This window comes from Lytechinus variegatus, chromosome 2 (assembly GCF_018143015.1).
Source record: "Lytechinus variegatus isolate NC3 chromosome 2, Lvar_3.0, whole genome shotgun sequence".
Taxonomy (NCBI): Eukaryota; Metazoa; Echinodermata; class Echinoidea; order Temnopleuroida; family Toxopneustidae; genus Lytechinus; species Lytechinus variegatus.
The window spans coordinates 62,928,201-62,942,312 of record NC_054741.1 but is presented as its reverse complement, the minus strand read 5'-3'; the positions used below and the strand labels follow the sequence as shown (position 1 = coordinate 62,942,312).

The following is a 14,112-nucleotide window of genomic DNA, read 5'->3' as shown; positions in this document are numbered from 1 at the left end:
AAGGCCTAATTTATTTTTATATTATATTGAATATGAATGCGGCTCTCAATGGTATCCATAGGACCTCTTGAAACATACCTATTCATAATAATTACAGGAAAGGGTCAGTTTGTTCACCCATAATTCAATAATTCTGTTTCATTTTCTTGTCCCGTTGATTATTACACTGTCACCACTAATACCAGTGGTACTGTACTATAAACTCTGAAAAACGAAGAGCTAATTTAGCTCTTAAAGAGCGTGTAGAGTGACTGCACTTCAAAGTGTTGATGCGTCTAGTTCAAATTTAATGAAAAAAAATCAGCACTTTGAAGTTTAGTTTGGTTTATTTATAGTGTAAGCTGCAAAATCAAGAACAAAAACGATTTTTGTATTTCATGAAATTTTATGAAATTTTCTAGACTTTTTATGCTTCTTTCACATTTCTTTATTAAATAGTAGATTTCCCTTCTTATTTTGGTACACATGTACTGCACACTTTGATATCTCAATGAAAATGAAGGTGTTATAAAGAAGTCAATGAACCACAGACAATCGTATGTTTCATATAGGAGTTTAAACTTGAATTGCCATATATATAAGAAAAGTCTACTGTTTTTCTATATTTTAGCCACAAAAAAAAACCTATTGACATCAGAAAAGGGTATTTATATCACAGGCAAAGGAAAGGTTAAATCTATGCATGGAGGTAGAAAGGTTAAATCTATGTAAAGACGTGCAAAACCTATTATTAATGGTGGTTATAATCCATAAGGGGATCTAAACATGTTTTTATCCCCAATTCAGCCGAGTATTCTTTAATACCCCGACTGGCCGTCTCCATATCCAGATGATTTCCCTCGAGACACGATGAGGGAGACGGTAACCATGGAAACCGATAATGCAAGCTATCACCTCCTCATAAAAGTCGATGTTGGCCAGAATTAAGAGGGTAAACACGCTTAGACAATATCCGTATTGATCCAGGAATAGACCAACCAAACAGCGATAAGTCAGCAGACGTTCTGAAGCTGACACAAATATCACCAGGTAAAATTTCAAAATTAAAATAAGCTTCAAAATTGATTGCTGCTACATGAATTAAATTTTTGACAAATAACCGTAAAGAGCAGAAATAAAATTGTAAAATAAATCCAGAATTAAACTTTGGAAAAGTATTTATAATTATACCAAGGTGCTTCTAAAGCTCTTAAACAGTGGCATAAGTTTAGATTTATATTCATTTTTTTTAAAGATCTGAAAATAAGAACGAGATATCTTTAAATGTTTGATGTATTGTATATGGAAAATGAATCTGAATTTGCCTGCAGAAGTGGGACAAATAAATGAGCAAAAATATATCAGAGACATCAGAAGAAATTAATTTCCTTCAAACTTTATATTCTTAAAAATTTGTAAGGATTGAAAGCAATTTTATTTTAAATGTTCAGGTGAAAACAAAGAGAATCATCTTCCCACTCACACACACAAAATGAGGATGCAAATTAAGTTCATTTGTTTTTCTGTTTCTAAAGGCCTTAAGGGTGAATATTTTCCTATAGATGGTTGTCACTACAATTTATCTCAAGGGGATTTTCAATAAAATACTAACTAAAATGTTCATTCACTTTAAGGAAATATAAAGCATCCTTGGAACGGGGGCTGTATCGAGCATTTAATTGATTGCACGTCTCACAAAGAATTGAAAAACATCCCCAGGCTCAAGGCAATTATCCCATTATGAAAATGCATATATGTATGGCTGCATTCACATGCTTGTACTTTTCATCAAAGTCCATCCTACACAGTAAAAACGCTGTACAAAATATCGCTGTATAAGAGGTGCTGTATAATTTTTTGAACAGCAAATGTTTAAGCTTTGATAAATATCGGTATAAAACACGGCGAATTGACCTGTTTAAGGTCCGTAGACAGAAGGCTTGAACAGGGGGTTGTACAAGATACCGGCACATGTAAAGCGCATGCGTACGCGTGCGCAGTGCTATGCTAGTGGTCGGAAGATGGCGTTGAGTATGTTCGACTCGGAGACTGCTGCAGTGCACTGGAAAAATCGTGTTTAATCTCCGTTTTAGAAAATGAAAGATTTGGGGTGACAAACCTGCTTCAGGAGTGGGACTTCCCACATTTAGTTCCAATCTTTAGAGGTAAATTCAGTGCTTGATTTCGAGTGAATGTTCATGAATAATCTCAAAAGTCAATGCATTGTTACCGTTGTTGCAGTGCTTTTATTGTGTGTGCATGTACGTGTGTAACTCTATATGATGGTCGCCAAGTTAAAGTCGCCATTTTGAGATTGAAAAAAAAATGGTCCCCCAGTCTGCGCACCCATTCACTTTTGCACGTGATTTGGAGATTTTGATGAGAAAGGCTGCATTTTGAGGCTGTCATAAGAAATACCCAAATTTCATTATTTTTCCACCTTTGTGAGTCGGATTTTGCAATAAATATCTGTCTATGCATTAGATGTGTAAAGTTTGCATTACGTATCTTATAGATTCTACTAGAATTGCGCAGATACGCATGTGCGCAGACTATGGTACCTTGAGCGAAGTTCGTGCAGGATCCACTCCACTTAATTACCACTAGGGCCTACACCATGCTCCACTTACACGAACTTCGAGACCATGAACTCGATCTGGGGACCGTTTCATCAACATTTTTGTCTGACAAGTTGTCAGATCTGACATCTTTCCGTGATTCTGATTGGCTGAGAGGCACTGTTTCTATAGTAACTGTCGGATAAAATGGGACTTGTCAGATAAAACGTCCGACAAGTCCTTTCATGAAACGCTCCCCTGATATTCTGAGTGACAAAAGGTGGGATTTTATGGGGGTGAAATATGAAATTCATGCAACATCACGATCTTTACACAAAGTTTCACTTCTTTCCATGCTTCTATTAGTATTAGTCTCAAAATTGGTGATTTGAATTATAGCCTACATGAACTGTGATGAAGATCCTCACACATAAATAATTCACTGCCGATGATCGCATGCGGATGCGATATGCGCGAGGTACCGGGTCCGGTACAAGCTCGGACCGGGCCGTCCTCAAGCACATAGCCTACGTGTAATGTAGGCCTGGCTAGATCTATTTCTAGTCAATTTTATTCAATTTTGTACGTCTACATATGTGTATGTTAAACCCCATTAAAATCTAGGTCTATACTATAGGTCCAAACCTAGATCTAAATCCTGGCCTAGCTTGGCCAATAGTCCCTTATTATTGGCCAGCCTAGCGAGGACAGGCCTACATGCAAAGAGCAACAGATCTAAATGTTACATTGTAATTGCAGATGTATGTACAGTTTGTGAATGATCAGAAACTAATTTTGAATCTGAGATACAGGAATTACATTTAGGTTGACTTCATGTAAATTCCCCACTGTGCATAGGGGAATTTTTTATTGAGAATTTCTACAATTTATCCACTTATTCCATCCGTTCTCTATAGAATAGTCAGATAACTTGTGTAATAATTAATGTTACTATTGATCTTTGATTCATGTTTATCACAGTTAAATGTTGCAGAAGATGAGCACGAAGAAGACACCTACTGGATGCAATATTACTCATCACCTGACAACATTGTTGTTAATGTGACGAACCTCGGTACCGAGATATGAGTTGACTAGAGGAAACCCGCGACCAAGCACAGCAGAAATTCTTGACAAATATCTACAGCTTTTGGGAATGGTAAAATAACTTGATTACTTAGTGCAGTGGATTCGCATTATGAAAAAAAAAAAATTAATTTAATTGTTCGAAGTTGAACGAAGCATTTTTGGTTATGAATTTCCAAAATTATTCTCTTTCTTGCTTGAGAATATAGTGCAAGATCATAGGATCACTTACTCTGCCTCAGTGTTAAAAATTCAGTTGCATCTTAGTTGTCATAATTCTATGATTAGTGGAAAAGTTGTTCTGAAATCCGATTGGAAAGATTAAGTTATGTCTTCTTCCCATGAATGTCAATCTCTGGCGAGGGGGGGGGGATATTGATTTCCCCACCTAACTCCCCCCCCTCATTTTGCAAATACTAAGTATTTTTCTCCAGTGGTTAATTACTCCAATAGTGATCAATATTTTAAAAAAATGTGATAAATGGTTAGAAATAGAAAGGTCAATGTCAAAGCTCACTAGACTTTACTTGATTTGTGCAGTGTGTGCATGTGACCTAGGGTTTTTGTTACAAACATTGATAAGTTTTATTTTTTTATTAAATGAGCAATATTTAGCATGACTTTAATTACAATGTACCGGTAATGTATGAAAACATGGTATTGCTGGTAATTGTATTATGTGTTATACAGCTTATATATAAATACTTATTTCATTTTCAGATTGATCAAGACTTTGATTTAACAATTGATGCAGCTCCTGGTGCCCTTTTCACAATGTGGCCAAAGTTGTCCAGGCAGACTTTGAAATTTGCGGAGAAGATTAATCTAGGGTATAGAAAGATCCTAGGGGCTGGAGTGGACCAGAAAATGACGCAGAGTAAGTTTCAGTCTTATAGTTATACTCAATTCAAACTTACAGTAGCAGTGCGAAGACTTTTACAAAGCTGCATCAATTAGCATTTAAACTGCAAAAGAGGATATTTCCTCTCCAGGTGTGTAAGAATAACAATGCTTACAATTTAAAGTGAAATCAGTGTTCTTATGTACACCGAATCCTGTCCAACATAATTAGTATAGTTAATGGACCTCATCGATACAAGCAAGTGATGTTCTACAGTAACATACACCAATTCAGAGTAATAATTTCTAAAGAGGAAGTAACACAGACCCTTTTTTTACTATCGTGTTGCACAAGCCATTAAAGAGAGATAATTGACTCTCAACATAATACCAGCTGAACACTGCGCACAGCATTATCAGCATTATTCACCATTATTGCATTATTGTGTAGGGGGGGGGGCACTCAGTATATAATGCATAGTGGGTATGTGCAGCGGAGGGGACCCCCATTTTTACACTAAAATTTCCATTCCAAGACATAGCATTTTTAGCCTATTAAGAAAAAGAACGAAGAAAGCCACTTCAAGGCATATTATTTTCTTCTCGTGAAAAAGGAATCCGCTCCAAAGCTTCGCATATTTTCTGTTATGCCGTTCCGATCGATCTGCTACAATGAGTCGTAATTTTGAAAAAGCAGCCGCTGCAATGAACGCTGTCTGACCATTGCCTCTGTGCTAGCGCACCCGCCGCCCATGCTGCCGGTCTAGCTGCATGCACGTATGCCCGTTCCATAGGGATGCATGAAGGCACTCACATGCAGGCGACTCGTTCCAAGGACCCCGATTTCACAAACATTTGTAGTTCTGAAGCCCGTTCCGAGGACCCTCCTTTTTACAATTAGCCCACTCCAAGGCCCCCGTTTTTTGTCTCGCCCGCGGCACACCCCCACCAATTTTTGGGTCGAGTGCCCCCCCCCCCGGATTGTGTAGCAGTAATGCATTGCAGGAATTTCAAATGGGAACACTGACAAAACTTGAATAACTTTGTACTCAAGGCTTTTAATCAAACTTGGAGAGAAGCATGGTTATATGCAAATTTATTTCAATTTTACCAAACATGAGGGTCACCTCATGGGTCAGGCTGATGATGAGCATGGGTCAAAGTTAAGCCTATTAGGGCAAGTTTTGTATTACAGCTCATAACGTTTGATCCATGTACAGTGTATGCCCATTTTTTTACCAAACTTGGATGGTAGATGTCCCGGGGAGTGGGTTGAAGGTCACCTCCAGGTCAAATGTTACAGCAGGGGTTGAAGAACTTTTGGAGCTCATTGTTAGGATTTTGGTTTGTTTGTTTGTTTGTTTAAATTTCTATCATCACTCATAAATTGTTACCAATCTAAGAGAGATGATGTTCTTCAGAGATTTGAAGGTCACCTCCAGTTCCAAGGTCACAGGCAGGGGTCAACAAGCCTTTTGAATATAAAATGATTTTGTTGTATATTAATGGGTGATACACATTTTGGCTGAAATCACCATGGTGAATCCCTTTATTATCTTCAATCCTTATCTCAATTATATACTTGTACCCATTCCACTTGTAAGATTGAATCTCACTTGCAGGCAAACACATTTAGTTTGAAAATGCTGATATCTCCTTACCTTCATCTTTCCTATTTTCTTTGCTCCCATTCTTATTTTGTTTTCCCTTCCTTCACCGGTCACTTCTTTGCTCAAACCGTATTTTCATTTATACAGGTCAACAATGAAGAAAATTTGGCTTTCAGTACTTCCTGGGATTTTGATCGGCAGAACGAAAGGGGAATGAGGCAAATTAAATGTGCCGTACTTCAAAGTCTTGAATCTTTCATCAATCTCCAATTAGTAAGTATTGATTATCATCTTACTTTTTCAAAGTTTTTATTTATTTATTTATTTTTTGGCCAATTTAGGTTAAAGCTCTGATTTTCCTGAACAATATTAGAACGTTACTGTTGGCAATCTTTGAGAGCACTTAGGTTTGACTGTAGCGCATGCTCACTTGACCAAGGCAAGTGAAAATATCAAAGTGCTTAAGTTGCTTACCCAAAAAGGTAAAAAAAAAAAATTTAATGTGGGCAAGTAAAATTTTGACCCCAACATTGAAATCTGTTCAGGGCAGCTATCTGACTGTATTTGTTCTATCTAATAATCCTGATACTAAATTAAGTATCTCAATTCTGTAGCGCAAATCATAACAACGGAATAAGTTCACACAATGACTTAGTCAATACCTATTCTGCATGTATGTCATGGTTGTTGGATGTCTATGCAAAACTGCACATCTTGCGAAGACTTGAAATCTCCTTAAATGCAGTTCTCTAAACTCAGAAAAATACCTCCTATGGTTTTACCTCAATAATGTAATGAGATCAACGCTGATTCATGTTATTTATTTTGTGGGGGGGAAGCAATAGAAGTCCTTCTTAAAGGGATGGTCCGGGCTGAAAATATTTATAGAGTAGAATTCACTGAGCAAATTGCCAAAAATTTCATCAAATTGGATAACAAAGTTATTGAATTTTAAAGTTTAGCAATATTTTGTGAAAATAGTCGTCATGAATATTCATTAAGTGGGCTAATGACGTCACATCTCCACTTGTTCTTTTGTATTTTATTGTATGAAAATAGGTTTATTCAATTTTTTTCCTCCAAGAACTAGAAAAATTGGATTGACATTTCATTTAGTGCATTAGATATTGATTGCTGCAACTTATTTCATTATAAAGGAGACATACATCATATTATTCACACAAGTATGAAATAATGAAAAAATATGGTTTTATGTAATAACATAAGAAAACGGAAAGTGGAGATGTGACATCATCAGCCCACCTAATGAATATTCATGACGACTGTTTTCACAAAATATTGCTAAACTTCAATAACTTTATTATTTGTTATCCGATTTTGATGAAATTTTCGGCATTTTGTTCAGTGAATTCTACTCTATATGTATTTAAGACATGAATATTTTCAGCTTTTGACCATCCCTTTGAAGATATTGGCTAACAATACCACAATTAAAAAATCTGAGCCGCATGATTTCCCATGCTGAAAATCGTAAGTTGACCAGATTCACTTGCCCATTTCATTATACATGATGGCCCAAAAAGAATAGAACAATTTAGATCTTTAATTTCAGTGATATAGCCAAAGTGTCATTGTATTGGATATTTTTTTTTTTTTGGTAGAATGATGTAATTGTCATGTTTTGTGAACCCTTGTCATTATGATTTTCGAAATATCATGTATTTCCCACTCCTGTATTACCAACCCTGCTCTTAGTATGTAAGGTATAATACAGATTATCCAACTAGATGTCTGTGTGATTGGTCTTCTACCCCCTTCGATTCTTTGTTTTGCACTTTATTTAGGAAGGAGCGTGAAGAAAAAGAAGATGAACAGGAATTGACAATGGCGCGTTTCATACATGGGAGTGATTGCACAGTGGCACCCTTGGACCTAATTTCACCCTGACATCAAGTTGGTTTTAAGGAGAACCATTAGAGAAATTAATAATTTAAAGTTTGCCGAATATCAAAGAATAACAGAGTTATGAGGCTTCAAAGTTTTAAATTTGTGACATGACATGCGAGCAGATCCCAATATGTCAATCATGTAATATAAATTCCATAAATTGCCATTTTTTAATGGTTTTCATGATAATTAAATGGGTTTTTATCAGAAGCTTGTATGAAATAATGTTTCTGATAACATTGAATCCACAGGTAAAATCATTTTCCAATTTCCCTAGAAAAGGCACTTGTATAGAATTGTTGATATCACATAAAATATGGGGAGCTGCTCGCATGTGAAGTCACAAATTTAAAACTTCATAACTCTTATTCTTGGTGGATTTTCACCAACTAACATGCAATGTCAGGATGAACCTTGCCTTTAAACCTTATATTGGCAGCCTTTCATTGACATTTACATACAGTATTTTAGGTTTTGTGAGCAAGTATATGAAAAAGGTGCTAATTAACACCTACTTCCCCTTCTTAACCCTAAACAGGCCGGGGGGGGGGGGGGGTTTAAAACAACCTTCCCCCAACATTTTCTGCGATCATTCCTCCGCGGGAGATTTGTTGACCCTGCCACTCTCAGAGTTTATACTAAGTCTCGCGCATCTTTTGAGACCAAATTTACGATGCCCAGGTACGTTGTCCCGAAATTATGCAACATTTCGTAAGTTCATGTCTGACCAAAAATTGTTCCAAAACGTGATTTCGTCCACAAAGTCAATGCAAATTGAGTTTTCTCATCTTATTCATAAAGCTATGATTTTTACTTTAAACAGCAGAAGTCAATTGATTTTAGCATAATTATATGCTTCAAACAGGCTGTGCTATAATATAAATCTGGTGAAAAAAAGGTTGAAAAACAAAGAAATTCCTAAAACAATAAAATACATAAGAAATTGATTTCCAAACTGAAGTTTTTTTCAATTGCGATTGTTAAGAATGCTACAAAGAATATTTTTACCAAAAATTAGCATTCTGGGAGCTTTATGGTATGAAGTGAATTAGAGCAAAAAATATGATTTACCCATAAATTAATTCATATAAAATAATATCATTATTTGGAAAATTTTACCATACAGCCTTGTAGATTACATCGCACACTACCAGCGTGCAAATTGCTCGCGTGATCGGCAGGGGGGGGGCACTTCCATTCACGAGTGGATACCATGCGCGACCATGGGGTCTCGAAAAGCACCCTAAACACGTAATTTCCATATTCGGAACATGCACCCCTTAACAAGTATTGGCGTGTGAAACCCTACCCTTAACAACTATTGGAAACAAAACGATACTCTTGGCAAATATTCCCTGAAATGAACCCCTAAACAAGTACAGGAATGTTTTATTGTTACGGGTCCTTCGGTTGTCTGCTTTACCTTAGTTGGTTTGGTACGACCCCATCTTCTACTCTACGTGCAAATCAGACTCTAAACACGAAGTGTTAAGGCAAAAAGGACATCCTTTATGAAACATTTTTATTTTGTTTTATCGTCCCCGCAAATTTGACCCTAAACACGTGATTTTCCTAGCGAAATAGATACCCTTTTTTCATTATATTTGTGTTATTTACACCATTATCACGTTACGTACGCAACGTGCCATGTCGTTAAAAAGACATCCTTTTTACCTGTTTTTTAGGTCGCGCATGGTATCCACTCGTCAATGTAAGTGGCTCCCGGGGCACCCCCCCCCCCCACAGAGCAGCCAAAAAAGCCTGGTCTAGTTGGGGTTAAGAGGAGTGCTCGTTTGTTATTCTATTGATCACATGTAAATATTTTTAGGTCAAATGGCATTTTTTATGACGGTTGGCTAATTTAAAGAGTTGTTTGAATAATTTCACCTTTTGGTGCAGAAGAACAGTTCTTGTTATCTTTGTTGTAAGAACTTTAAGTCCAGTACACATCATCTTTCCAGATTTCATGCAAATACAAGAAAGAATTTTCTAAGGCATGTCTGAAACATTTAGATGACAATCTTTATTCCAACTTGTTGTGCCAGGATAAATTTGACTCATTTCGATACTTTCTCAATGCTAATTATGAATGTTCCATCGTTGAATTTATTTAAAGGTCAAGTCCACCTCAGAAAAATGTTGATTTGAATCAATAAAGAAAAATCAGACAAGCACAATGCTGAAAATTTCATCAAAATCAGATGTAAAATAGGAAAATTATGACACTTCAAAGTTTCGCTTATTTTCAACAAAATAGTTATATGAACGAGCCAGTAAAATCCAAATGAGAGAGTCGATGATGTCACTCACTATTTCTTTTGTTTTTATTGTTTGAATTATACAATATGTCAATTTTTACGAATTTGGCAATTAGGACCTCCTTGCCTGAAGCACAAAATGTTAAAATAATGGAATTCCACGTGTTCAGGGAGGAATGAAACTTCATTTCACATGACAATGATGAGAAAATGAAATATTTCATATAATAAAATACAAAAGAAATAGTGAGTGATGTCATCAACTCTCATTTGGATGCAACTAGCTCGTTCATATAACTATTTTGTTGAAACTTTAAAATGCCATAACTTTCTTATTTTACATCAGATTTTGTTGAAATTTTCAGTGTTATGCTTTTTGAATTTTTCTCTTTTTATTCAAATCAAGTTTTTGTTGGGGTGGACTTGTCCTTTAAATATTCAGCAACTGAACATTTGCTCAATGCATTAAAACCGAAGGATCTTTTGTACCATAATTGGATACCACCCTCTAATTTTTCATCCATTGCACACTTATTTCACTTTGGCCTGCAGTAATGCTGAGCTTGGGTCTGTAATAGGACATATATTTCATATTTGCTTTGCTCACATAGTATTCAGTGGCTACACCCTAAATAGACTGGGCTATTTCGACGCCTAAGAAGACGGGGAGGGGGGGCTAATTCAGCCCCCCTACGATCTCCGCCGTGGATGGCGCGATCGAGACGAAAATTGGCACACGTGTTACCCATGGTATTATCACAAAACTAACATCAAATTCTGCAAAAAATTGCATGTCTCATTAATTATGCTAATTTATGCATAAAATCATAGATTGCTCTAATTAATAAAATAATGCCCCTGAATTGCTAATTTTTGTTTCACATACTCTAGATAGGCATCTGATCAAATTTATTTAAAAAAATTTCAACATAACATTTATTTTCTTATGTGTTCTATTGTTTTCTAAATTTCTTTTGTTTTTCTTTGTTTATCTACTTTTTTTCAATGGAAATTGTCGGAGACTTTTGACCATAAAAAAGATAAAATTAATAGGTTTTAAGCAGTAAAAGGAAAAATATTGATACATTTATGAATTTTGGCTAAAAACACTATTTGCATTGGATTTGTACACAAATTCACGGCGTACCCGAGGGTCACAATTTTGGTTTCAAGAGTTGCGCCAGACTTGAAAGTAAAAAGTTAGTGAGCGACATGGTCAAAAAATTTTGAGGGGAGCTGAATCGGTCCCCCCCCCTCGACATTTTTTCGTAATAAAGCTGCCGTGTAAAGTTTTTTGACCGCGTCGCTCACCGACTCTTTACATTCAAGTCTCGCGCAACTTTTGAGACCAAATTTCCGACCCCCGGATACGCGGTTCCGAAATAACGCATTTCGTAAGTGCTTGCAGACCCAAAATTTAACAAAAATGTGAATTTGTGTACAAATCCAATGCAAATAGAGTTTTTAGGCAAATGTATCATTATTTTTCCTTTTACTGATTGAAATTTATTAATTCCATCTTATTTATGGTCCAAATAAGTCCCCGACAATTTCCATTGAAAAACAATAAAAAAATTGAGAAATACATAAGAAATTTAGAAAACAATAAAATACATTAAAAAAATTAAATGTGATTTTGAATTTTTTTTTTTTTGTACATTTGATCAGATTCATATAAAGTGTCTGTGTACCCCAAATTTGCATTTTAGGGGCATTATTTAGTTAGTTAAAGCAAAATTTTGATTCTACGCATAAATTAGCATAATTAATGAGCTTGTTCGCAGAAAATGATCTTGTAGTTTTGTAAATTATGCGACAGGTAACACTCGTAGCAAGTTTTGTTGCGATCGAGATCATAAGAGGGGCTGTATCAGACTATCAGCCCCCCCCCCCAGTCTTTGGCATCGAAATAGGTTGAAATAGATGTAATATTTATGAGTCTTGTTATTTGCAATGTTTCATGAAATTGTAATGACATTTTTGTCTAAAGTTATCATGCCAATATTCAATGTAATTTTCATTAATTTATGTATCAAATAGCTATTTGAAATATGAAAAAATGTGAATTCTTCACTGTTGCAAGTTAGTTATCAGAGTACTTCTTAGATATAATGCCTGGATTGAGATTTTCTGCATACTTAAGATCACTACAAGGATCCCCATCTTTTTAGGATAATGTTAATCTTTCGCATTTGTGAAAGCACACAGGTGTCTGATTTTCTTGTAAAAAAAGCGGGGGGGGGGGGGAATAAAATAAATTACTGTTACTGAAACAAGTAATAAGAAAATTTCTGCTTTTTAAAAATATATATTGATAACAAGAGGGCAGCAAATACGTCAATGATAAGTTATGGACATTTCTTCATATTTTGTACACATTTCAAAATTTTCTACCTTTCCCTGTGCAGGATTGAATCTACTCGTCCGTGTTCCGATATAGTATGTCAGAGTCTTCCACAGTGTTACATAGTGTTTTTAAGTGATACCTTGTAAAAAAAAGTTTGGGAGTATTGCCTCCTATGTATGTAATATGTAAAACATGCATACTTTACTGTGCAGGTGTGAAATGCAAGAATAAATATCTTGAATGAAACTGAAAGCATAAAAGTTTCTCCTTTGCCTTCTTCTTTGCCTCCTTCTTCTTTTATACAACCATTTTTGAACAGTTTTTTTATACAACCATAGTTTACATGTATACAGTTGCACAAAATTTAATCAGTATTGCATAAAAATCTTTTTACAACCCGCTGTATAAAACCAAGTTTTAAACATAATTTGTATAAAAAATTTATACAACCTGCTGTTTAAATTTTGAACAACCGAGGGTTGTATAATTTTCAAACAACAGTTGTAAGGTTCATATAGTAAACAGCGGTTGTATAAAATTTTATACAGGTTGTATAATTTTGTTTTTTCTGTGTAACAGATTATAGAGAATTGTGAAAGTGAAAGACAGATCTTAACTCTGTATCTAATGATTAGGTATGAAGTATAGCCAACTGAGCATAGAAATAAGAATTTGAAAAAAGGGAGATCACTTTCCAGTTTACCTGTAAATTCAAAACAACGATCTAACACTAACAATACAAGTAGGCTTTTCTTGCAACCAGCAATGAACAAATAATAATTTCATATCAAGCAGTTTTAAACTTTATAAATAATTGCATTTCACATTAAACTAAAAGGGAAAATCATATCTTTCTCACAACTGAAGAAAATAAATTTCAAATTTTGAAGTGAATGGATCTTTGCTGTCCCTTTAGTAAAAGACAACATTATATCCCAAGCAACATTATGTATTCGAATTCATAAAGAATTGTGTGAACATTGCTTCAATCTAATGCAAAGGGATGGTGCATACCGCATGTAAACAACTTAATTCGGGGGGGGGGGGGCTTTTTTTATATCTAATAATGAGGGCACTTGCCAGATGATTGTCAAACCGTGAAAACTCTTTAATCTTGAAGTCAAGTCCTAAGCAATGTTTCTGAAGAATGGAAATTATATGGATAGTGACCAGTCAAAGACTGGCTTCGGATTTACATGTACATCTTACATACAATTTTGTTTTATGTTTTAATATTTGAATATCTAGGATTAAATCCTAATGCCTAATTTACCTTATTCATTTCCAACACTGATAAAGTTATCAAAGAAGTCTGACTAATTCCATTCTATAAGGTGTTTTATTGTTGTGGTTTTTTTTTAGTCCAAATAGGATGCCATGAGCCTCAATACCACACATCTGTGAGATATAAACAAAATAAAAGGTTAACATCCAGTTCTGATCTAAAAATCATTAGAGATTTTCACTTTCAAGAATCACATTCAAAATGGATAATATCAAATAGAAAATCAAATAAAAAATACATA

At 35.2% G+C, this 14,112-nt stretch overlaps 1 long non-coding RNA gene across 1 annotated transcript; it reads left to right on the top strand.

Annotated features, from left to right (window-relative positions):
- The first annotated feature begins 1,853 nt into the window (after positions 1 to 1,853).
- LOC121408589 lies at positions 1,854 to 6,554 on the top strand. The gene is made up of 4 exons (XR_005969061.1): positions 1,854 to 2,144; positions 3,519 to 3,696; positions 4,344 to 4,500; positions 6,221 to 6,554. It is a non-coding gene; the product is annotated as an uncharacterized LOC121408589 (long non-coding RNA).
- The last annotated feature ends 7,558 nt before the right edge of the window (positions 6,555 to 14,112 follow it).